This window comes from Odocoileus virginianus, chromosome 5 (genome assembly GCF_023699985.2).
Source record: "Odocoileus virginianus isolate 20LAN1187 ecotype Illinois chromosome 5, Ovbor_1.2, whole genome shotgun sequence".
Taxonomy (NCBI): Eukaryota; Metazoa; Chordata; class Mammalia; order Artiodactyla; family Cervidae; genus Odocoileus; species Odocoileus virginianus.
In genome coordinates, this window is record NC_069678.1 from 60,361,335 (window position 1) to 60,387,186 (window position 25,852).

The window sequence follows — 25,852 nt, forward strand, 5'->3', positions numbered from 1 at the left end:
AGCAATCCTTGCCTAAAAGGCAAAACGTGTGAACCATGTGTTTTGTTACAGACACCATGAAGCTTTCAAAACAGTATAAGAAATCAAGTGGGCAATTAGGGTCCAAAGTTTAAAGGCAAAAGATGGCAAAGTCTGTCGAACAATGGGCATGTGGAAGCGTGCCTGAAGGGCTTTGTGGGAGGTCCCCAAATGCTCAAACTCTAGTTGTTGAGGGAAAGCAGCGGACTTTTTGGGAAGTGACTGTTTGGGGGCTGGTCGCTTCACTTCCTCCTTCCCGACTCTGGGAGGATACTCACGCAGGGTGGGGGTGCGAGCAACAGAGGAGACCTCATTCCCTCCTCAGATGTTGGCTTGCCTAGTGGCTTAATGGGCTTCCCAGGCGGTGCCAGTGCTAAAGAATCTGCCTGTCAATGCAGGGGACACGGGTTCCAGCACTGGGTCAGAAGACCCCTGGAGAAGGAAAGGGATACCCACTCCGGTACTCTTGCCGGGGAAATCTCACGGACAGAGGAGTCTGGAGGGCTACATTCCATGGGGTCGCAAAGAGTCGGACACGACTGAGTGACTGAGCCCGCAGTGGCTTATTAATCTGACCCTTCATCACTCTGAACAAGGAAAGAGAGAACTAGAAGACAGCAAAGCTGAGAAAGGAACATAGTGAAGCAGTGTGTCCTGAGTTTGGCTGAGATTCTTGAGGATGGCACCAAGAATATTAGCCTGGGTCACCTGTTGAATCAGGGAGCCCAAGTAGGATGGATCACATTTTCAGGGGACTGGGAATATGAATAAATTGGGCATAGACTGGGGTTCCAAAAGCTATGAAATTGTGCAGAGAAGGGATGGCCTGCAGCCTTGAGTGAGGATTTCAACATCTGATGTACCTCACACAAGGTCAGTCCTCCCTAGCACTGCGGGATGGTCATCACTTTTGGAAGGAAGGTACGAAAGAAAGGAATTCATTTTTGTTTTTGCTTTTTGTACAGTACTTACCAATGCTCTTGCATAATTACACATTTCTAAATGTTTTTTGAGAGGAGAATGATAAACACTTATTTTCTGGCTCTGATCCTATTTCTTCTCCCACTTCACACCTTTTCTAATTTTTTTACACACATCTGGACCTCTTGGCATACTGGGCCCGCTTGCTACTTGTGATGTATAGCATGTCCTTGCTCACACACTTGGACCTGAGTCCCATATGCCTTCTCTCCTGGTCTATCTGGCAAACCCATCTTCCTCTATCAACAAGGGACCTTGAAAGTTTTTCTGACCAAGCTATACATGATTTGGGTCTTCCAGAACATCCTGCGCATCTCTTTTCATTCTTCTTTATTTACTTCCCAGATCAAGGATATTTGAAGTTTCTTGTGTGTGTGTGTGTGTGTGTGTGTGTGTGTGTGTGTGCACGCACGCACTTAGTAACTCAGTCACATGTCCGACTCTTTGCAACCTCATGGACTGTAACCTGCCAGACTCCTCTGTCCATGGGGTTTCCCAGGCAAGAATACTGGAGTGGGTAGCGATTCCCTTCTCCAGGAGATCTTCTGAACCCAGGGACAAAGCCTGGGTCTCCAACACTGGCAGGCAGATTCATTATTGTCTGAGCCGCCAGAGAAGCCATTGAAGTCTCTCAGGTAATCCAAATTTGATATTTTTCTAAACTGGAATTTGTACCATTTACTTTTCTTTGTATTAGTTTCCAATGAACACTTTCCCAATTTTTCTCCCTAATTCTCTGCCATCATAAAGTTTTTTGGAATTCAAATGGCATTCTCCACTCTCTCCTTTCTAGAAAAGTATTGACAGAGTTGGTCATATAGTAAAATCCTATTACTTTTATAAATAGGGATGTTTTTAATGATTATCTAATCAACATCCTTGTTTTAGTGATAAAGAATTTGAGTTTCTCAGAGGCGAAATGACTTGTCCAATTGAGCTATTTTATAGGAAATCCAAAACACAAACCCTGACATCCCAAGAAGCAGTAAAGTACTGTGAGATTCTCCTCCCCCACCCCTTACCCCAGTACTGAAGTCAAAGCCAAACAAGCCATCCTAATTGGAGCTCACTCATGAATCCTAAACATCTAAACATCATCAACACTAAACATCTAAACATTCATGAACACATCATGAATCCTAAACATCACGAACACTAAACATCTCCCAAGTAATCTCACATTGATTTCAGAAACTCTGGTCACAGATTTGAACACAGTGTACTCCAAGCCAATAAGTAACATGCTTAGATAGATCTATAATGTATATAAGATAGAAAAAGGTATTTAGCAAAAATTATGCTGTACCCCCTGCGCCATTCTCAGAATTTGGGATTCTTAAAACTGGAAGTGACCCTCCAAGTTACTCAGGAGTGCTTTCTATGTGTCAAACGTTTCAATAGACCATTGACATACGAAACTTTATTCATTCATTACAAAGCAAACATACAGAAGAAAAATGTTTTCTATTTTTAAAATTATAGAACTCAGGTTCAGATAAAGTACATTTCTTACTCATATTTATACCCAAGAAGTTATAGGGGTGTACACTCAGGTGTACCCAAGTCTAATACGTTAACCTTCTGTACCTAAATCAGATTTACTTCCTCTGGTTTTACAGATTATAGGGAATGGAGTTCCTAGCTTCAAATGGAATATAAGAGCTTGGGATGGATTCTGTTTTGAGGGTCAATCCTTTCTATATTTGAATACCCCTGGTTTTTTTCCTCTAATTTTAGATCCCCAACTTTGCCTACTAGAAACTCCCTCCTTTATGTAGTCTTTATGTAGCCTTTTGGAGAAAACCAGTTCTTTGTAACTCTGTTTTTCCTTCCTCCTGACATCTTCATCAACCTGGAATCTTCATTTCTTCGGGGAAAATGTCCAGTATTGTCTCAACAATCATTTGTGAAACTTTCTTTCTAGATTCCTTCCTGGGTGACACTTCCTGTACCTTACATTTTAGAACTGTCAGCATCACTGTTGAAGTAACAATACCCAGAACAAGGCATGACACTCCATCTATAGTCTATTTTCAACTTGATATTAAATTTCAATAAAAGCAGTTTAAGTGTGTTGGCTTTTTTATCAAGATTCCATCCAGCACACTAAAGACAGATTTTTCTGAGCACCATTCCAAGGCTTAAGAACACTCAAGAAACTCTCAAAAACTAAGCCAACAGCACTTAAGATTCATCCCATTGAAACAAAACACTATTAACATGCAGTTAAATGCAGTGGAATTGGATCTCAAGTTCCAACATTAAAGACTTTCCAGGAAATCGCAAGTTTCTCAGCTCAGGGTTAATTTTATTCAATTAGAGTCGAGTTCTGTATGGGGAGAATTTTGCCAGCATCTGTGCTGAGATGAGCATTTCTGATACTATTTCCATGAACTCTCCTGTTAGAAATCAGTTCGAGATGAATAGAACAACAAGTTGAAGACTGGGTCATATGCTAAGAAATACAGTTCTTTCTTTTGACTGCACTTTTCATAAGTGTGCTTTTATTTTAATGGGTTCCCAGAGCACCTGTGGACCCGCTTATCCCACACAAGGGAGAGTCAGTAATAAGGTAAAGAATCCTGTTTCTCTGTGTTCTTCTCCATCATCAAGAGTAACTGGGAAACTTGCAATCAACTGCTGAATAACAGACCTCTTACATTGTTAGTCGGAAAAGGCAATGTCACCCCACTCCAGTACTCTTGCCTGGAAAATCCCATGGACAGAGGAGTCTGGTAGGCTGCAGTCCATGGGGTCGCGAAGAGTCGGACATGACTGAGCGACTTTACTTTCACTTTTCACTTTCATGCATTGGAGAGGGAAATGGCAACCCACTCCAGTGTTCTTGCCTGGAGGATCCTAGGGATGGGGTCGCACAGAGTCGGACAAGACTGAAGTGACTTAGCAGTGGCAGTAGTACATTGTTAGGACAGAAGCAATGTGTACAAGAAGAAGAATGTATCTCTTGAATGTCACAGCTAGTAAACACTGACTGTTTATATGTTTACAATAAAGAGTCAGCTAGATTGTGAACAACACCAGAACATTTCTCTTTACCATCATATGGCATGCATGGTAGGTGACGCTGTGTACATTTTCATGAATAAATAACTGAACCAACAGAATCAAACAGACAAATAGTTGAATCATCAAGTTTGGGTGTTTCCAGGTGGAGTCTCTAGATCCTCTTTCAATGATACAGTCTTTAGATTCGCAGGCATTGTTTATTAGCAATGCCTATAACTAATGCCCTAGACAAAGTCGGATAACCTAGTTTATGCGGAGGTCAGATGTTTCTGAACAGTATCCTGCCAGGATTATTATTCTGTAAGAAGAAAGATCAAAAATTATGTTAACAGGTCAAAGACGTTAACCTTGTAACTCACAAGAAGTATATGTTATCTCAAGAGAAAATAATCTTAGGTAGAGGGCTTGCTCTTAGGTGATTTGTGATGTAATCAGATCTTGTTGATACAGAGAGTAATCTGAAAGAGAATTCACAGTCTTTCTCGCTCATAGAATGAGAAATGCATACCTTTCCATTTGTGAGATAGCAAATCTTGGACTAAGGAAATCCTTTTGCATCTAGGCAAAGATATTAGTTAAGATAAAGGACTGAGATTGTATTCTCACGTGCAGATCCTCACATGCGCATGTGCACTCACACACACACACACACACACACACACACACACACTTGCTACCAGGTAGTAAAGAGCATCACAGTGAAGCAAACGGGGTGGTCGGGGGAACCTGTTACACCGTAACTGTGATAACGCGGTAGCACTTACCCCATGATGTAACTGTGCTTATTAGTCAATTATTGAACTAATGCTTTTCTCTTCTCACTGGGTTCCTCGCTCTCCTCTCTCTCTGCATCCCTAGCCTGTTATCTGGCATAGAGAATTCCTCTGTTTAAATGAATGAAAGTTAAACACAAATGAAAAACTTCCTTTCTCAGTAAATATAAAATCCATAGCTTTCTAGGTTGGAACCAAAAGAAGACTCCTTCAGCAGTGATGGGTGACTGGAGAAGAAGCACAAGCCTGTCCCAGAGATCCATCTTTCCCTCTGGGGTCAGTCACAGATTGTCCCTGACTCTCCATGCTGACCTACAATGCTTTCACACTCCTGTCCAAGCAAGGATACTGGACCTCTCACTTCATATGCTCTTATTCCAGGTGACATAGGACTGAACACTCAAGCAAAATTTTATTATAAATTTGGGGATAAAAAAGGGGAAGTAGAGTACCAGAAGCCTCAGAAGACTTAATTTTTGGTGGGGGGCTCCAAAATGACTGCAGCTGGTGACTGCAGCCATGAAATTAAAAGATGCTTGCTCTTTGGAAGAATAGCTATGACCAACCTAGACAGCATATTAAGAAGCAGAAACATTGCTTTGTTGACAAAGGTCTGTCTAGTCAAAGCTATGGTTTATCCAGTAGTCATGTATGGATGTGAGAGTTGGACTATAAAGAAAGCTGAGAACCGAAGAATTAATGCTTTTGAACTGTGGTGTTGGAGAAGACTCTAAAGAGTCCCTTGGACAGCAAGGAGATCAAACCAGTCAATCTTCTTTTTTTTTCATATGTATAATTTCTTTTTTTTTTATTTATTTTTATTTATTAGTTGGAGGCTAATTACTTTACAATATTGTAGTGGTTTTTGCCATACATTGACATGAATCAGCCATGGATTTACATGTGTTTCCATCCCGATCACCCCTCCCACCTCCCTCTCCAACCGATCCCTTTGGGTCTTCCCAGTGCACCAGCCCTGAGCACTTGCCTCATGCATCCAAACTGGGCTGGTGATCTGTTTCACTGTTGAGAGTATACACATCTCGATGCCGTTCTCTCAAAACATCCCACCCTCGCCTTCTCCCACAGAGTCCGAAAGTCTGTTCTGTACATCTGTGTCTCTTTTTCTGTTTTGCATATAGGGTTATCGTTACCATCTTTCTAAATTCCATATATATGCATTAGTATACTGTATTGGTCTTTATGCCACAGAGTGGCATAGGGTTATCGTTACCATCTTTCTAAATTCCATATATATGCGTTAGTATACTGTATTGGTCTTTATGCCACAGAGTGGCATACTTCACTCTGTATAATTCCAGTTTCATCCATCTCATTAGAACTGATTCAAATGAATTCTTTTTAATGGCTGAGTAATAGTCCATGGTGTATATGTACCACAGCTTCCTTATCCATTCGTCTGCTGATGGACATCTAGGTTGCTTCCATGTCCTGGCTATTATAAACAGTGCTGTGATGAACATTGGGGTGCACGTGTCTCTTTCAGATCTGGTTTCCTCTATGTGTATGCCCGGAAGTGGGATTGCTCAAACCAGTCAATCTTAAAGAAATCAGTCCTGAATATTCATTGGAATGACTGATGCTGAAGCTGAAGCTCCAGTACTTCGGCCACCTGATGTGAAGAACTGACTTACTGGAAAAGACCCAGATGCTGGAAAAGATTGAAGGCAGGAGGAGAAGGGGACAACAGAGGATGAGATGGTTGAATGGCATCACCGATTTGATAGACAAGAGTTTGAACAAGCTCTGGGAGTTGGTGATGGACAGGGAAGCCTGGAGTGCTGCAGTCCATGGGATCGCAAAAAGTTGGACACGACTAAGCAACTGAACTGAACTGAACTGAAGAGACACGTGTTTGATCCCTGAGTAGAGAAGATCCCCCAGAGAAGGAAATGGCAACCCACTTCAGTATTCTTGCCTGGGAAATCCCATGGACAGAGGAACCCTGCAGGCTGCAGTCCATGGAGTCGCAATGAGTTGGACACGACTGAAGCGACCAAGCACACTGCTCCTCATCCATAATTCCTCCAAATAAGAATATATCTAAGGATTTATGCACAGAGCAGGTAAGAATTTTCAAGCCACATACTTAGATATGTATAGAAAGTAAAAAATTTTCCCTTAGAACTAAACCTAGTTTCTTCCTCAAGTCCCTGCTCCATCAGTAACAGGACACATGTTACCAACTCAGATAAATTTTGACATCTTTGGCTTTCTTAGATGATTAGGGAAAGTATTGTCCCTGCACTTTTTCCTCAGTCTTTTCCCCTCTGATATGGCACCCAGGTCTCTGTGGTTCCTCAGAGCCTCCTGACACAGCAAGATGCAGGAACTGTCTTGGCCCCCAGGTACCCCTAGTGCCTCTGACTTTCAGTGTCACATGCACAATCCTCTTGGCTACACCAGGAACATTGCTCTTCTCACTGAGTGCAGGAGCTCAGAGGACCCCTCTGGACCATTGGCCTGGGATCCTCACACTGCACCTTTTCTCTTCTCCCATAACCATGATGAAATTGCAAACTCCACAGCTGCTCCCTGACTCCCAGTAGAAGTGGGAAGCGAAGCACAGGCCTTCACTAGTCTTACACCCTCACATTTCTCAGGGCACTATCATCCCCTACATTCACCTCTCTGAAATGAAGGCATGATGACAGGAGTCAGTGCCACTTTTCCAAACCCAGCACCAGTTTCTTTTCTGAATTTTTTAGAGCTCTTTCTTCTCACCCTGGAGGTTTTTTAATATCTCCTAATGTTTTTATTTACTTTTTTGTGTGTTTGATAGGGGATGAATAAAACAATGGAGTGGGGAAAAAATGATCAGGAAAATATTCTTAAAAATCTAAGCTTATTCCAGGACTTCAGGTTGTTTTTTTTTTTTTTAAGTAGATATAATTTTTTCAGAACAGTTTTAGGCTCACAGCAAAATAAAACAAAGGTACAGAGATTTCCCATGTACAATGTGTGTATGCCTTCCCCAGTGTAAACATCCCCCACTGGAGGGTACATGTTGGTGAACGTAAATGTTAAGTATTCAACTAAATTGAACCAAAGTTCATATTTTACATTGGGGTTCACTCTTGGTGTTGTACTTTGGATTGGGTCAAATGTATGATGATATATATCCAATGTTATAGTACCATAACAGAACAGTTTCACTACTCTAAAAATCCTCTGTGCTTCACCTATTTATCCTGCTCTCTCCACCTAGACCCTGGCATCCACTGATCTTTTTACTGTCTCTACAGTTTTACCTCTTTCAGAATTTCATATAGATGGAATCCTACAGTATATAGATTTTCAGAATGACTACTGACTTCTTTTACTTAGAAATAGTCACTATTCTAAAAGATTCACCCGTATTTCATTGATGCTAATACATCATTTGTAAGATAATTACTATTTTACGAGCCACTAAGAAAAATATGCTGTTAATTAAATTTGAATAATACTTTCCTGCATTCTGAATTTTATTTTATACTAATCAAAATGGCACTTAATGTATTTTTTAAATTAGAGATCACCATTGTTCATACATAAAAAAGAAGATACAGGTGAAATAGATCATTTAACATTTTTCTAAAACTCATTTATCTTTGGAGACCAACTATTAAGAGTTTCTACTTCAAAATTCCAGTTTCGTGGGTTTCTTCCAGCCCACTGACAGCCATTCTCATTTTTACACTGGAGCTTTCTGGACCTTATAAGAAGAACATTTTCCAACAATCGGGATGCATATTGCTTCTAATATAGTCCTGAGACAACTTGTGGCCTGACACCTGGAGTGATGCCAGATGTACTGACTCTCCACGTGGAGCAGCAGAAGTCTTAGCTCATCAGCAACAGATATTAATAGCAACTTCATCAGGACCACTGTGTGGCCATCCCCAAGTGGAAGCCCCATTCACTGACAGATCATCTTGATTTACAGTTGTTATAACATGAAAAAAATGAAGTATTCTTAGAATTGATGATATACAGGTAAACCATTTAATCTTCACAATGCCCTGTGGTGACTGTGATTGTATCTCCATTTATAGATAAGGAACTGGTCTTTGTCTTCTTGAGCTGCTATAATAAACTACCATAGACTGGGTGGCTTATAAACAACAAAAATGTATTTCTTCTAGTTCTGGAGACTGAAAGTCCAAGGTCAGAGGACTAGTACTCTCAGGCTCTGGTGAGGGCTCTCTCCCAAGTTGTTCCAGAGTTTTTATGGAGTTTTAATGCCCGGCCCCCTTTACCAGTGGGCAGGGGAACAGGCTGAAAGTTCCACACCTATAATCACTTTTTCTTTTTGTTGAACAGCCCCAGGTGTGTGTGCTAAGTCATGTCTGACTTTTCTCAACCCCATGGACTGTAGCCCACCAGGCTCCTCTGTCCATGGGATTTTCCCGCAAGAATATTGGAGTGGGTTGCCATTTCCTTCTCCAGGGGATCCTCCTGACCTAGGGACTGAACCGTCATCTTCTGTGTCTCCCACATTGCAGGTGGATTGTTTAGCCCTGAGCCACCAGGGAAGCCCCATCCCGACCCTATCTAGGGCCCTTACCTAGGTCATTTAATTAGCATAGATGTAGGGGTGTTCAAAAGGGGCTTCTTGTGGATAACAAAAGACATTTTTATCACTCAGGAAATTCCTAATGCATCAGGAGATCTGTGCCAAGAACCAGGGATAAAAACTAAATATATTTTTTATTAGACTATAGGCCCAAATGTCTGTTGATGAATGAGTTGATAAATAAAATGTGGTATACACATAAAATGGAATGTTGTTGTTTGGTCACTAAGTCATGTCTAACTCTGTAGCCCTCCAGGCTCCTCTGTCCATGGGATTATCCAGGCAAGAATACTGGAGTGGGTTGCCATTTCCATCTCCAGGGGATCTTCCCCACCCAGGGATCAAACCCACATCACCTGCATCAGCAGGTGGATTCTTTACCACTGTGCTACCTGGGAAGTCCCACAGTGGAATAATATTCGGTTTTACAAAGGAGTGAAATTCTAATATATGCTACAACATTCATGAAACTTACAAACTTTAAATTAAATAAGCCAAGCACAAAACAGCAAATGTGATGTAATTCTACCTGTAAAGAGTTGCATAGAATTTGACCTAATTCACAGAGACAGAAAATAGAATAGTGGCTATCAAGGACTGGAGGCAAGGAGGGAAGAATGGAGAACTATTGTTTAATGAGAATCAAGTTTCACTTGGGGATGATGATGCATTAATGTACTTAATACAACTAAGCTTTACATGTAAAATGGTCAAAATTAAATTTTATATTATGTATATTTTGCCCCAGTATGGGCTCCAAAATCACTGTGGACAGTGTGACTGCAGCCATGAAATTAAAAGACACTTGCTTCTTGAAAGAAAAGCGATGACAAACCTAGACAGCGTATTAAAAAGTAGAAACATCACTTTGCTGACAAAGGTCGTCCAGTCAAAGATATGGCTTTTCCAGTAGTCATGTATGAATGTGATAGTTGGACCATGAAAAATGCTGAGTGCAACCACTGATGCTTTCAAATTGTGGTGCTGGAGAAGACTCTTGAGAGTCCCTTGGACAGCATGGAGATCAAACCAATCCGCCCTAAAGGAAATCAGCTCTGAATATTCAATGGAAGGACTGATGCTGAAGCTAAAACTCCAATATTTTGGCCACCTGATGCGAAGAGCAACTCATTGGAAAAAACCCTGATACTGGGAAAGATTGAGGGCAGGAGGAAAAGTGGGCGACAGAGGATGATGTGGTTAGATAGCATCACTGACTCTATGGACATGAATTTGAGCAAACTCCAGGAGATAGCGAAGGACAGGGAAGCCTGGCATGCTGCAGTTCATGGAGTGGCAATGAGTTGGACATGACTGAGCAACTGAACAACAATTAAAAAAAGAAAAAGGAAGAACACACACATACACATACATAGGCAAATGCACTGTATGAGGTTTTGTTAAAGAACTGGACGCTAAGATATCAAGTGAAGCACCTTAATCTGTTGACTTTCTAGCCTCCTTCACTTGGTAAGAAACTGTAGGGCAGCCTTACTTCATGGGGCTTCCAGGGCCCTCTGTATCCATTGAAGACATAAGACCTATCTTTGAATCAAGGAATCTGGGAGATTCCAAGACTCAGAGTAAAGAATCTGTGAGAAAATTCTCCCTTGTGGCTGATCATCTCCTTAAATCTAAGGATGTGTCATTCTTTTTTGAGTAGCCCACTGTATCCAGCCTCCTGATGAGAACAATGTGGAGGTTCAAATAAGTTTCATCTTTTAGTCAGATCCAACCAATTTAGCCCAGCCAAGTTATTTCTCTTGGATGTATGGCACCATTGGTTATGGGCAAGCAAAATTGTGGTGTTGTGTCCAACCAAAATTCATATGCTCAAGTTCTAACTTTCAGTATTTCAAAGTGATTGCATTGAGTCTTTGAAGGACTAGTTAAGTTAAAATGAGCTCATTAGGGTAGGTCCTAACCCAATACTACTGGTGTCCTTCTAAGAGATTTGGTCACACGATGCACAGAGGGATGACCGTGGAAAGACATGGAGAAGACAGCCATCTGTGGGCCATCTGGGGCCATGGAAGGAGGTCTCAGGAGACACCAGCCCTGCCGACAACTTGTTCTTACAACTCAAGCTTTCAAGATGTGAGGAAATTAATTCCTATGTTTTAAGCCACTCAGACTGTGGTTTTTGTTACAATAGCCCTAGAAGTTTAATACACAGTCTTTGAGGAAGGCATCTATTTGTTAAAAAATTGAAGCAAAGGAACTTCTTGGATAAAAACTGTGGCATTTGACTAAACATTTCTCCCCAAAGGTTAAGCTTGTTCCTAGCTATATCATTTGACTTCCAGATAAAAATGCAAGACATTGGATGCTTTATATATATATATATATATATATATATATGTGTGTGTGTGTGTGTGTGTATTGATACTAGTGAAAGACTATGAATTCCTACTCATGGGGACACACTTTGGTTCTTAAGTTGTTCTTACGGTCTGTATAACGGACATGGTCACTTTGTTTCCCAGATGGCTCAGAGGTAAAGAATCTGCTTGCCAAAGCAAGAGACACAGGAGACTAGGGTTTGATCCCTGGGTCGGGAAGATCCCTGGAGGAATAAATGGCAACCCACTCCAGTATTCTTGCCTAGGAAATCCCATGGACACAGGAGCCTGATGGGCATCACAAAGAGTGCAGACATGACTAAAGCAGTTGAGCACACATGTAACGAGATTCAGAGGATCAAATAGTTACAACACTTTCGTGTCTTTGGCTGAAAAAAATTATGAATTACTGGGCAAGATTTAAAAAAAATTTTTTTATGTGAAGCAATATTCTAAGTGTTTAATGTGTAATAACTAATTTAATGCTTACAACACCACAGAAGCTCTTATTGTCCATACTTAATAGTTGCAATGAGCTTACGATACTTATCTCTAATCACAAAGCTGAGAAATGGGAGAGCCAGCTTGTGAGTTCTGGCCATGTGACTGCAGGGTCCACCCTCTCAATGGCTATGTTTTAAGGCTCCCTCCCACTTGCATACCAATTTTTACTTCCATGACTCCAATTAGTTATGTTAAAATTTACTTTCCATGATCTGTATCTCTTGGTCTTCTATTTATATATATAACCTCTTTTTCTCTCTAGACTACCTTACAGGTAATTCCTTCAAGTTATATTTTCCAACTCATTGCCTCTTCAGATCTGTTTAATTTTCTGTTCCATTCAGCCACTGAGATATGTGTGTGTATTTGAAATCTACTACTCTTACTTAGTTCTAAAACCTGTCTTATCTTTTTTTAATGTTCAATTTTTTGTTTCTCAGTTTTTATTTTCTCTCTTATTTCTTCGAACATTTTACACATGCTTATTTCACAGTTTCATCAGATCATTCCATCTGAAGTTTTTGGAATGTCTAAGTCTTCTATTTATTGTTTCTGGTGCTGCTCGATCTTGTCCAACTCTTTCCAACCCCATGGATTCGGCCCACCAGGCTCCTCTGTTCATGGGATTCTCCAGGCAAGAACACTGGAGTGGGTTGCCATTTCCTTCTCTGGGGGAGCTTCCCCACCCAGGGATCAAAACCCCATCTCCTGTGTCTCCGGCATTGGCAGGCAGATTCTTTACCAACTAGTGCCACCTGGGAAGCACTTTATTGTTTCTGCTGCCTCTCAATTATTTCTTGTGTGTGTGTTTAAATTGTGGATTATATTCTATTGAATGAAATCTACAAGAATCTCAAGAGTCTATGTTGGGCATGTTGGTTACAAGGATGTGAACATTTCCTTCCAGGCCATCTCATCTTATGAGATGAGCTCCCTCCTCTCCTCACTTAATTCCTGCTAGCTGTTACTATTACTGTTCACTTAGTTCTTTGACCCTCAGGAATTTCCTTCACTCTAATAAGTGCAGCAATACATGGACATTAGTTTACTGTGTTAGTGTAATTCATCTTCTAACTATATTTTATCTGGAAGGCCCTTTAATGTAACTAGTTGATCATATTCCCAGAAATTGAAAACCAAACCTTTCTTTGATAAAGTAGCTTTCCAGGCAGGCTGAGTGTGGATTGTCTGAAACTCTAAAAATTTCTGCATATATTCTCTAGGAATATAACATGTTTTCTAATTATCTCTTTCTGATTATTTCACACTATTTTTCTAAAGAAAGAAATGAAGGTCAGAGGGATGAAATGACTTTTCCAAGTTATTTATGCAACTGAAAACCAATTTTTAAAAAAAATTATAACTGATTACTAGGAACGAAGAAACTTTTCAGATTTATTCAATGGTCTATGAATCAGACTCAGAAAAAAATCCAAAGAAAATGGCAGAGTAAGAGCTCTACTAGAAGCAGACTCTTTGGCCTGTCCAAGCAACCCAGGGAGTCCATCAAAGACATCTTCCCTGCTTATTTTGGGTTCAAGCCATAGTTCCTTCCAACTTGAATCTGATCAGCACTCACAAAGTGGAATGATACGTTGGAAGGAAGGAAAATTTACCAGTTGATCAAATACTTTTTGTGTCCTGAACACATAACAGTTTACCTGTTTTCAGGATTCCATGGGAATGAACCAAATCTAGATGCCTTACTCCCCAAGACTCAAGAAAGCTTTCTTAAACTAATATCATCTGGTTGGTAATATTACAAGGGAATTTTTGTAAAAGTCTTGCTTCCCCACAAATGTCCACACCACAAGCTTGGGGTTTAAAAGTTCTCAATTTTGTAGACTCTGAGAAAGCCTGCAGTCACTGTAGGTTAAGGAGTTAGGAGGGAGATCTGTTTTAGCAACCTTAGAGGCCTGGCTGACCTTTTTGTAGTGCAGACAGCTGATTAGGGATTCCTATAAAAATAAGATGGACAGATATTTCTGAAATCAGTGTTTAGGTTTTTGTAAATAACATTTGCTATACTCCCAGTGGATAGAGTAAAGTCAGACATATTTAGATGTTTTCAAATGAATATTTGTTGATTGAAAATTTTTTATAAAGTAAGCATTCTTGAATCTTATTTTTGAGCGTTGGTGACAATTCTGCTTTCTGCCACTGGGTGGTGCCATAAAACCACTCACAAATACACACTGCAGCTTCTGATGCTTTGGGGCCTTCTAACAGAGATTTTTCTCTCTCTGCTTTTCAAACCACCGCAATCTGGACATCATGCAGACTTTTCTTTCTGAGAAAAGCTGAAAACATTTCTGACCATCCTTTTTTTTTTTAAACAACTTTTAACAACTTATCTTTTTAGAGCAATTTAGGTTGACAGCAAAATTAAGACATAGAGATGTCCTATGTATCCTTTACTCCACACATGCATATAAGCATGCTAAGTAGCTTCAGTAGGTCTAACTCTTAGTGACCCTATAGACTGTAGCCCTGTAGCCCTTTAGACCCTATAGACTGTAGCAGGATCCTTTCTCAGTGGAATTTTCCAGGTAAGAATACTGGAGTGAGTTGCCAGGCCCTTTTCCAGGGAATCTTCCGGACCCAGGGTTTGAACCTGCATCTCTTGTGTCTCCTGCATTGGCAGGCCGGTTCTTTACCACTAGTGCCACCTGGGAAGCCCCCACACATGCATTGCCTCCGATTATCAACATATTCCCTACCAAAGTGGTACATTCGTTACAATTGATGAACTTACATGGACACATCAAGATCACCTAAAGTCTCAAGTTTACATTAGGATTCAGTGTTGCTCATTCTGCTGTTCATTTCATCAGATGTATAATAATATGTGTCCATCCTGATAATATCATGCAGGATATTTTTCACCATCCTAAAAATCCTCTTGTTCTGCCTGTTCATCCTTTCCTCTGATTAATTCCTCAAGGCAGTGATTTTTCCAGCAGCACTTCTGCTAAAACTGGATCCACACTGGGAAGATTTCTACAGCTCTGACACTCCAAAGATGGACACATCTACGGAGAATTTTGTCGTTTTTGTAAAGAGCGGCAGTGTCGATTAATTAAAAGAAAGAGAGGAAGCCAGGAATTCTAGGCTTTGGCTCCCAGAAGCAACATCCCCTTATAACTTTCTTCAAAGTGAAAATGTTCAACTTGAGCAATGATTTTCAAATTGTGCTATTGTTTGTCAGTGACCTAAGAATTCTTGAGAGATGCCTTCAACTGACAAAGTGTGTGTGTGTGTGTGTGTGTGTGTGTGTGTGTGTATTTAGAGGATAGGCAAAATGGGAATGAGAGAAAGACTGTTCCTCCCATGGGAGAGGAGTTTAGGGGAAAATGGATACATGTGTACGTATGGCTGACTCCCTTTGCTGTTCACCTGAAACTACCACAGCGGTGTTAACTGGCTGTGTGCTAAGTCGCTTCAGTCGTGTCCAACTCTTTGCGATCCAGTGGACGGTAGCCCACCAGGTTCCTCTCCCACGGGATTCTCCAGGGCTGTTTACCACTGGAGCCCCCTGGGGAGCCCCCCTAGTTCACTATGTGTGCTGCGTGTGCTAAGTTGCTTCAGTCATGTCTGACTTTGCAATCTCATGAACGGTAGCTGGCCAGGCTCCTCTGTTCACGGTATTCTCCAGGCAAGAATACAGGAAGGGGTTGTCATGCCCTCCTCCAGGGGATCTTCCTGACCCAGGGATCAAATCCGAGTCTCTTGAGTCTCCTGCATTGGCAGGTAGGTTCTCTACCACTAGCACCACCTGGATATACCCCAATACAAAATAAAAAGTTTTAAGTTTGGAAAAAAAGAAAAGGACCGTTCCTTCCAGCCCTTTCAACCAGAATAGTTCCATGTCAGTTATGCGGATAGAAAACAAAACCCTTTCTATTTTTTTCTTTTTTTGTCTTTTGGTTGGTTTTTAAGAATGTTACTCTCTTTCAGAAGAAAATTTGAACAAACTGCAAAGTTCAACGATCTCAATGGCCCTTCCAGTACTAACATTCATTCCACGGTTCTAAGTTCCTTCACTTCTTGATTGAATGTTTCACCTAGCTCAGACTGCATGTGGGCTAAGAGGATGCAGGGCTCTGACTGGTGTGAGGGCAGCAACGGGCAGGTCTGTGCCCACCCTCAGTGCCCCTCCCTTGGCATCATCTCCTTCCTGTCACCCCAAGCTCTGGCTGCCTGGCTCAGAGAAGCCACCACTCAGGAGGAGGTCTTTGGAGAAGGACTGGAGAGGTGCCGAGCTTCGTGGTAGTATAATTCATTGAAAAAATGTGTGCTCAGTTACTCAGTCATGTCCCACTCTTTATGACCCCATGGACTGTAGCCTGCCAGGCTCCTCTGTTCATGGAATTTTTCAGGCAAGAATACTGGAGTGGGTTGTCATTTCCTTCTCCACAGGATATTCCCAACCCAGGAATTGAACCTGTGTCCCCTGCATATCCTGCAGTGGCCGGCAGATTCTTTACCACTGTGCCACCTGGGAAACCCAACTGAAAAAAATACCCATTTCTTTTAGTGAACTTGGGGTTTCCCAGGTGGTGCTAGTGGAAAAGAACCTGCTTGCCAATGCAGGAGACAGAAGAGACATGGGTTCAATCCCTAGGCCAGGGAAATCCCCTGGGATAGAAAATGGCAACTCACTCCAGTACTCGTGCCTGCAGAATCCCATGGATTGAATGTAAGGAGATATCAGGAGATGTGAGGCAGACACACAAACGGAGAGCCATCAGACTATGTGTAAGTGCTTTGGGAGTGCTTGGAAAACGATGTTATGGCACTTCAGAGAGAAGGCGCTGAACTTAGTTGCTGGGTTTAGGAGACTTCCTGTAGGGGGAGATACCCAATAGGGGGAGATACCCAAACTGAATCTCCTTCGCCCCAGAGAGCACTGCTGCAACCATACTTAAGGAAGAACCTTTTATCAGTTGTTTATGAAAGGTTTTTTTTTCGGCCTTGCCTCATGTTTTGCAGGGTCTTAGTTACCAGCCAGGGATCGAACCCAGGCCCAAGCGTGAAAGCCACAAACTCTAACCACTGGACCACCAAGTAATTCTCTTTATGAAAGATTTTTAGCTCAGACTTTTGTATATCTTTGCTGGCTGCTTTCATACCATTATGTAGTATTAATAGCTACTCTTCATTAAGTTCTAAGCATAGTGCTAAGCACTTTACATATAATTCCACATTTAATCCTCACAATAATATCATGAGACAGGCAGATATTAATACCTTTGCATTGGAAATTTTTATAGAAAATGTCGAGTCCATACAAAAACCTTTTTCTTTTTTGAAGTATAATTAGTTTCATTATACTCATCACCATATAAACAGTTATCAATTCAGAGCCAGTGGTGTTTCATCTGTGTCTCATACATTTTCTGATGTCAAGAGTATGCTGAAGTTATTTCCGACATGATGTCTTTTCTGTACAGAGTTGAGTGTGTTAATCTAAAAGATAACAAACAATTGTAACCACAAGTCTGCTGATGGCTAAGATGGGGCTACAGGAACTAGATTTACCCTTCTGCCTGAAACAACCAAAAGGAAAAAAGGCAAAATATGTGAAATGGTGTTTTCAAGGCACTGGACATCAAACAGTGAAGGACAGTGCTACGTGAGATATGAGAAATAGATGAGGTGTGTCCTCCTTCAGCCGAGTTATCTCCCAGAGTCCAGGTGTGGCACAGCGGGGAGAGAAGAAGGGTGGGCTCCCGGAGCAGTTTCTGTAGAAGTGAGCATTTGACTGTGAAGTTCAAACGGAAATGCAAATGGCTCAAAATAGCCCAAGCAACTTTGAAACAGAAGAGTCAAGTTGGAGGAGTAGGGCTACCTGATTTTGAACTTATTATAAAGTTACAGTAATGAAAACAGTACCATACTGGCACCATTATAGGCAAATTGATCAGTGGATCAAAACAGAGTGTCCAGAAATAGACCACGTGTATACGATAACTGATTTTTGATGAGGCACAGAGGAAATGAGTGGAGAAAGGATAATCTTCAACAAGTGGTAATGGAGCAAGTAAATATCCATATGAAGAAAATGAAGTTTGGTGCGTTGTGTACAATATACAAAAAAATAACTCCAAATGAATCATAGATGTAAATTTAAAACCTAAAACAACACAACCTCTAAACCTCTGGAACACGGGAGATTTTTATGACCTCGGGTTAGGCAAAGTCTTCTTAGGTATGACATCAAAAGCATAATATGCAAAAATAAAAAATTGACAATTTAGATTTCATCAAATTTTAAGACAGGTGATCTTTGAAAAATTCTGTTAAGAGGATGGAAAGACAGTCTGCAGCCTAATAGAAGATGTTTGCAAATCATGTATCTGATAAAAGACTTGGTCATACATATATTCAAGTCACTTCACCAAAGGAGATGTAGATATATTGAGTTGGCCAAAAAATTTTGCTCTGATTTTTCCGTAAGATGTTACAGAAAAACCCAAATGAACCTTTTGGCCCACCCAATAGATACAGATATAGTCATTGAAAAGTAGAGCTTGAAAAATTGCTTAACATCATTAACCATTTCGTGCATGCTCAGTCACTGAATCATGTCCAGCTGTTTGTGACCCAGTGGACTGTAGCCCGCCAGTCTCCTCTGTCCATTGGATTTCCTGGGCAAGAATAGGGAGATGTAAATTAAAACTAGAGTGTGATACTACTAAAAACCTAAAAAAGATGGACAATAAAAAGTGCTGGTGAGGACAGAGATCTTTAACCAGTACGCAAGCTGGAGACAGTTCCCTGAACACATTTCTGGTTGCGTTGTTTTGCCAACACTAGCAGGGTATTGAGGGCAGGAGAAGGGGGCGACAGAGGATGAGATGGTTGGATGGCATCATCAACTCAATGGACATGAGTTGGAGCAAGCTCTGGGAGATGGTGAAGGACAGGGAAGCCTGGCGTGCTGTAGTCCATGAGGTGGCAAAGAGTCGGACACGACAGCAACGACAACAACAGAGGCTCAGATCTAGTGTGTGAGTAACAGAACCCCACCCGAGGGAGCCTTGTGAAAGAAGGCAGAAAGGGAGGCCTGCAAACTGGGATGCACCCCAGCAGGACACATTTTCTTACCTGGACTGTCAGTGTCCATAGTTCAAACCCCCATCATGTGTTGCAGTTTGATATTGCAACTCATCTGCTAAAAATGGGAGGGAAATGAAAGGGGGAGAAATATTGGATACATTGTGGAGGAATATTGGATGTTGTCCTTCTGGTGAGGATGACCTAGAAGTGTCAGGAAAAGGTCAGAAGTATTTTTAAACAAGCAAAACAATAAATCGATTGTTTAAAAAATGACGATAAGTTCTTATTTCTGATCAATAACTTAACACTATGAATAATAAAGCATTTAATAATGAGTATTCACCTTCAACAGCTGCATTCGTAGCCAGAGAAGCACACAGGCAGGATTCAAGCCATGGAACTGAGAACTGCACAGATTTTAACTGTTCGGGACACATTTCGTTGTAGCCTGCTGCCCTTCCTGTTCGTCCTTGGTCAGAGCTGTGGGGTTGCTTGCAGTCCCTTTAACCATCTGGTGCCTTCATGTTCTCCTCTGCAAAACAGAAACACATTTTTTTTTTTTTTGTTCTCAAAGAGCATACTAGAGGTCTAACATATATTCCTTAAGTGAATTAATAGATTGATTTCTTCAATGCTTAAGTGCTATCACAGGTCGCATCAATGACCATTATCTTCCAGGGACTCTAAACCCTACAGAGGATGTAAACTACTTCCTGACTCCAACTGTAAAAACCAACTTCCTCATTTCAGTGGAAATGACACCATTAGCAACAAGTCAATACCATAAAACATGCATTTCCTAATACTGACATATTTTTCAAAATTTCTCAGTGCTTTTTCCATTATTCCCTAAGTTGGAATGAATTTCAACAGCCTCCTACCTGGTACTGCTCTCTACACTGGAGCAAAGTGAAGCCTTGAATGACTTGCTTATATATGTCACATAGACATAGATCCTGGGACTACTGATATTTCTTCTCCCCAAGAGGAGGGATTAGCAGAATTGCCATCCTCAGTTAATCCTAGGATAAAGTTAAGTATCTAATACTCCATTAAGGGAGCTTCCCAGGTGGTGCAGTGGTAAAGAATCCACCTGCCAATGCAGAAGACTCAAGAGACATGGGTTCAATCCCTGGGTTGGGAAGATCCCCTGGAGTAGGAAATGGCAACCCACTCCAGTATTTTTGCTTGGAAAATTCCATAGACAGAGGAGCCTGGCAGGCTACAGTCTATGGGGCCGAAAAGAATGAGACATGATTGAATGACTGAGAACACAATACTCCATTAAACATAATCTTGGTAGCAGGTGGCAGGTGTGTGAATCTGTTGTAAAAATTGACTGAGGGGATGGTAGGAGTCATAGTGATAAAGGAGTTTGGCCACCCAGATTGCTTGAATCTTCCATCACTTGAATTATCTTGAAGTACTACAAATTCAACAGGGAGGATATATTAAAGAGGAATGTGCAGAAGGTTTGTCTAGCCCTGAAGGTAAGGTGTTAATGGCTACATACAGGATGACTTCAATTTCCAAAAGCCACTGTAGCTGGGAACAGTGGGGATGAAGATTTGGGGGTAGGGGAATGAGCTGAAAAGCTTTCATGCAAATCTCTGCCTTTTGGGAGACACATCCCACCAAGCCAAACCTGGTGATACTTGGATTGAGGAGGGGGCAGTTTTTGAAAAGTAAGATAGGTGCCAGTTCAATGGAACAAAAAAGCTATTTCCAGAATATGAAATTTTAAAACAAAACGAGAGAAGATGTGTACCTGGGGTTTCTAGCTTATATTCACAGAAGTTACACATCTGCTGCTTGAAATGTATACCATCTCAAACAGATATCTGCGGCGGATTTCCAGTTAATAGACAGGAAGCTCTGCCTCCATGTTTTATTTGCCTTCTGGGTTGGTGATTATACATGCAGTTAGGAGATTAGAGCTGGTCATCCTTAGCCATATCCGTGATCACTAATCATAATCCCTGAACAAGAACAATTATAGGTCAGAATCATAGAACTTTAGGGACCTCCTGAACAGAGTTTCTAGCCTTGACACTACTGATATTTAAGGTGCAATAATTCTCTTTGTGAAGGACTGTTCTGGGCAATGCAGGGTGGTTAGCAGCATCCTTGGTCTACCTGCTAGATGCCAGTAAACAGCTCCCCCGTGGTGATTACCAATAATGTTTCAAGATGATATCAAATACCCTTGGGGGTGGGGATAAAATCACCCCTGGTTGAAAACCACTGCCCTAGGACACTGTATACAATCCCCTTACACCCTGTGTGCATAAAAGAATGAAAATAATTATGTAGGACAAAAAGTAAACTGGAAGGAATCTGAGAATAATTTTATGTAAGGTTCAATGAAAAAAGTCATGACACTTTATACATTTATAGGAAAAATATGATATAAAGTATTAAATATTTAAATTTATATAAAAATTCTAAATGAAATCATTTCAAAACTCTAAATGAGCAATTTGAACTTACTTTCAGTGACATATCTTTTTACAGAATATATTAAGCTTTAAATGGTTTTATACAATGCTGATCAAGATATTTTAATGATGATCACTTCAAATTTTTAGTAGTCTCTACCAGCAAGAAACTTCAGTCATATAAGCAGATGATGCAAAACAATTAAATCATTGTTTACATTCAATAGAAGATTTATAACTTTTGAAATTAAAGAACTTAATAGCTTATCCTTTTCTTATACAAATAATGTCTTATGATAAAGCCAAAGTATTTCAGATTTGAACTTTTATCTATCTTCTGTTTCAAAACAACAATAAAGGTTGAGTTTCTATATTGCATATGTACTCTATGAGCACATTTTCACCAGCAGCCAGCATGAAAACCACTAAACAGACTTCTTGTCCATCAGCTGCAGGTGGACAAGAGAATCTGATACATGTGAAGACAGAAATCCTGGGTTACCATTTGTCTCTGAAGAGACCAGAAAGCCCCACCAATTTCTGCACTTATCTATCCCCAGCTAGCTGCATCTTGGCCTAAGCTCCAAGCTCTAGGGATCTGGCAATAAACTCCCTGCTGGTCTTCAGACTTTATCTAGGATGGTTAGTGATATTCTGAATACAACTGTTGAAATTTTCAGGCTGAGGAGCACTTTCTTGGCTGCATTCAGGGCCTCATGGTGAAGCAACACATGGTAAATACGTCACAATGTGCTAGTTGCCGTCTCTGGAGACTATGAGGGTGGTCCTTGAACCACCCTGCTAAGATCACTCCACAAAGAGTGGCGAGAAGACCCCTTTTAGTTAGAGGCACCTGGCTCCAGAGCCTGTTACTGCAAGCCCCACCAGGCACTTGAGTGTTGAGAGACTAACTCACAGCGTACTTGGAATCCGTTTGTGGCACTCCACTGGAGCGCACCTTGTAATGTGGCGCACAGCTTGGGGAAAGCTCTGCCTTAGAGACTTCTTCCTGGTTCCAGGTGAGTACCCCGTGGCTCAGAGAAGGGTGTGAGTCACCCCAGGTCACAAGTTAATGACAGAGCTGGGGCCGGAAGCTAACTCTCTGGCTCCTGGTACCACAGCCATGTAGCTCCTTCATTTCTTGTCATTTCCCCCGTCTCTGTCTTCCTTCTTCCCAGTGACTCATTCACCACAAATCCCTCATGGGACCAGCCTACTAGTTACAGATGTTGGCTTATTCAGCACCTACCATGGAGAAGGCAGTGTTTCTCAAGCTTTGACACACATGAGAAAGGAAATTTAAAAGGCGGGTGTGTTTTACTGCTGCGTCTCTGTGAAGAAAGTTGCAGCAGGAAGAGAGGAGGGTGAAGATTTATAGCAGAGAATATGAGGCAATATTTGCATTGTACTCCCTCTAGTATCTTTGGCTGGGTCTTATGGTGAGCAGTAGATCTTGGTGACCTTGTAAGGAGACACTGTGACCCAAAGGTTACAAAAATCCAAGAGGTCAAAATAACACATCATTTTATCTGAGGAAAAAAAATGGAAATAATTTTAAGTGCTGGAAGGGACATGCAGTGGTTTTCAAACTCCAGGGTGCACGAGAAGCTCATTAGAAACTTGTTTAACCTATTTTGGCAAGTAATTCTAAATCAGTTGGTTTGGACTGAAGCCTACAGATCTGCACTTTAACAAGCACTCTGAGATTATCTGATTGAGAAATGCTGAGACAGAAGTAAGGCCGTAGAGCTTGATTGCATTATATAATGGGGACATTGCAAAAGGTGAGCGGAAATGTTCTATCTTTTTAATTTAAACAGTTCTTGTTTCTCTTAGGTAACTCATATTTAGGATATTCATGTTGTAAATTATTTTTTAGAGTTAAAAAAAATCCCTCTCCTCTCCCTTTCTGCTTTTATCCATTTTGAAGCTGGGAAAATGTTTTTTGCTGTTTTCCCTTGAATGAATGCAAGCTATTTATATAAAAACCCCATTACAAGTAGAATAGCCAAGCCGCAAGCTTCCCTGGTCTTCTGAGTCTTTGACCCTTCTCTGTGCACCCCAAGAGCAAATACCTGTTAAGACTCCCCTTGTTTTAGGAAACCTGACTCGACTCACTTCTGCTATATTCCCCACTCTGTCCCCAGAAAAAGGGAGGTGGACAGTGAAAGAACAGGATAGAGGAGGTGTTGCTAGTGAAGGCCTATCAGAACGCAGGATGTGGGAAACCTCAGAACACTGCTCACCAGTTACGGTAGAGGTGTTACCCCAGGAAACCGCACACTAGAGTCCATAATGTAAGCCCAGAAATGGGCTTATAAACACATTTTTACCTTGAGTTAATAATTTTCTTCTCAAAGTCCTTTTTTTATTAAAATATATTTATAAATATTTATTTGACTGTGCTGTGTCTGACAGGACAGGTAGACATCAGCTTGCTGAAATTCTAAGGCAGCCACACCAACATCCATTATGTCTTAGCCTTTCCACCACCTCACTTTGAAAGTGAGGAAATAGTACCTTCCATGCAATACCTAGCCCTCAGATATCAATCTTGAATGGCAGGGCAGAACAAGTCAGGCCTGTGAGTTAGAAGATCTCATCCTCAATACAGGTGACCTTGGGAAAGTCACTTGACCTCTTTAAACTTATTTCCACATCTTCAAAACAAAATCAAATGGTCAAATAATCTCTAAGACAGATGACTCTCAATCTTTTAATAGGCATTAAGGATGACTGGGAAGATTTGAGTATAAAAATGGGTTTGGTATAATACAGGTTCATCATATTAAATACAAATAAGAATGAACACATCTTAACATATTTGTATAAGAAATAGAGGAACTAATCAGTTTATACATTCAATTTCTTTCTATTTTTCAAGCAGATAGTTTTAGTAAAATATTCTACCTTGGTGTACAAGTATGATTAAACTGTTTGAATTTCATAAAAGAAAAATCACTTGGGGTTAAAATGAATACTCATGGGGATCTTGGTCCCTATTATTCTGATATAGTAGGTTGAAATAAGGCACAGGAATCTGATTTTTTAACAAGCACCCAAGTAATTCTGCTAGAAGTGGTCTGCGGAAAACACTTTCAGAAATACTGAAAGAGTGAGGGCCCCTTCTGCTCATATTGTGTGGATTGTTCATCTCTCCCTGTAGTTAAACAATCACCAAGCGTTAGTGATTACTCAGGCAAATTATCTGCCTCATCCATCCGTTTCCTTTAATGCCACAGCAAAACCAGTTTTATGTAAGGATGATAGCAATGACTTCTGATTTGAATTCCTGATTCCATTATTTTGTCTTTCATGTCCTATTATTAGAGTCTGCATATATTCTTAACATCTCATCAGAACTACACAAAGGGGACTGGTTGTCTGTAGGATGAAACCCAAACTTCTTAATCAAGCAAGTGTCTCCACGTCTTTGTCTTCCATGGGACTTAGGAATGCTCTGGGCTAAGAGAATCTGACTGCTGAGTCTCCTGAATGAGCCTGTGTGTAATCATTAACAAAGCTTTGCTCACAACATGATTTCCTCCTTAAACTCTCCTGTTGACTACTCTGTACCCACTGTCTAAATTCTATTCAATTTTGAAGAACAGCTTTAAAGTTTACCTCCTTTAGGATGTCTTTTCTGACCACCCCTTTGATTTCTTTAGCTAGCCCAACACGACGAAATGATCATTGTAACATTTCTCCCTACATTGTGCATCTCGGTCTCCTCACCCGCCTTGAGCACAGTGGCATCTCCTAGTAGTTACGTGTTTCTGTATCCTCCCCAGGCTGTGCGCAGAGCTGGTATTCGACACAGACTTACTGTACATCCTTTTCCCACAGAATGCATTCTCTGTTTAAACAACAAAGCTAGTATGCACTTGACTGAGCCAATTAACTTCTGACATTTTTCTCTGTTGGCAAAATACAAGAACCAAAACAGGATACTCCTCATCCCAGGATGTTACAAGAAAGCATTTATTCAAAATGATTAATTGTTGACCAAGAAACAAAATGAACAGGTGTATCTGCCTGCTTGGATTAAGAAAGCTTCCTCTAAGTAATAACACAAGCCCTTTCCTCTCTGTGAAGGATTTCCTGGCATCATCAGATGTATTTGTTGTT

The 25,852-nt window shown here is 40.9% G+C and overlaps 1 long non-coding RNA gene across 3 annotated transcripts in view; it reads right to left on the minus strand.

Annotated features, from left to right (window-relative positions):
- Positions 1–2,399: 2,399 nt before the first annotated feature.
- Positions 2,400–25,852, minus strand: part of LOC110127517 (uncharacterized) — a 43,556-nt gene continuing 20,103 nt past the window's right edge. For 2 of the 3 annotated variants that reach the window (XR_011487833.1, XR_011487835.1), the window contains one exon: positions 19,597–19,818. This is a non-coding gene — a long non-coding RNA (uncharacterized lncRNA). Of the gene's footprint in view, positions 4,325–19,596; positions 19,819–25,852 lie in introns of those variants that run through there. The other variant, XR_011487834.1, reaches the window with a different exon arrangement.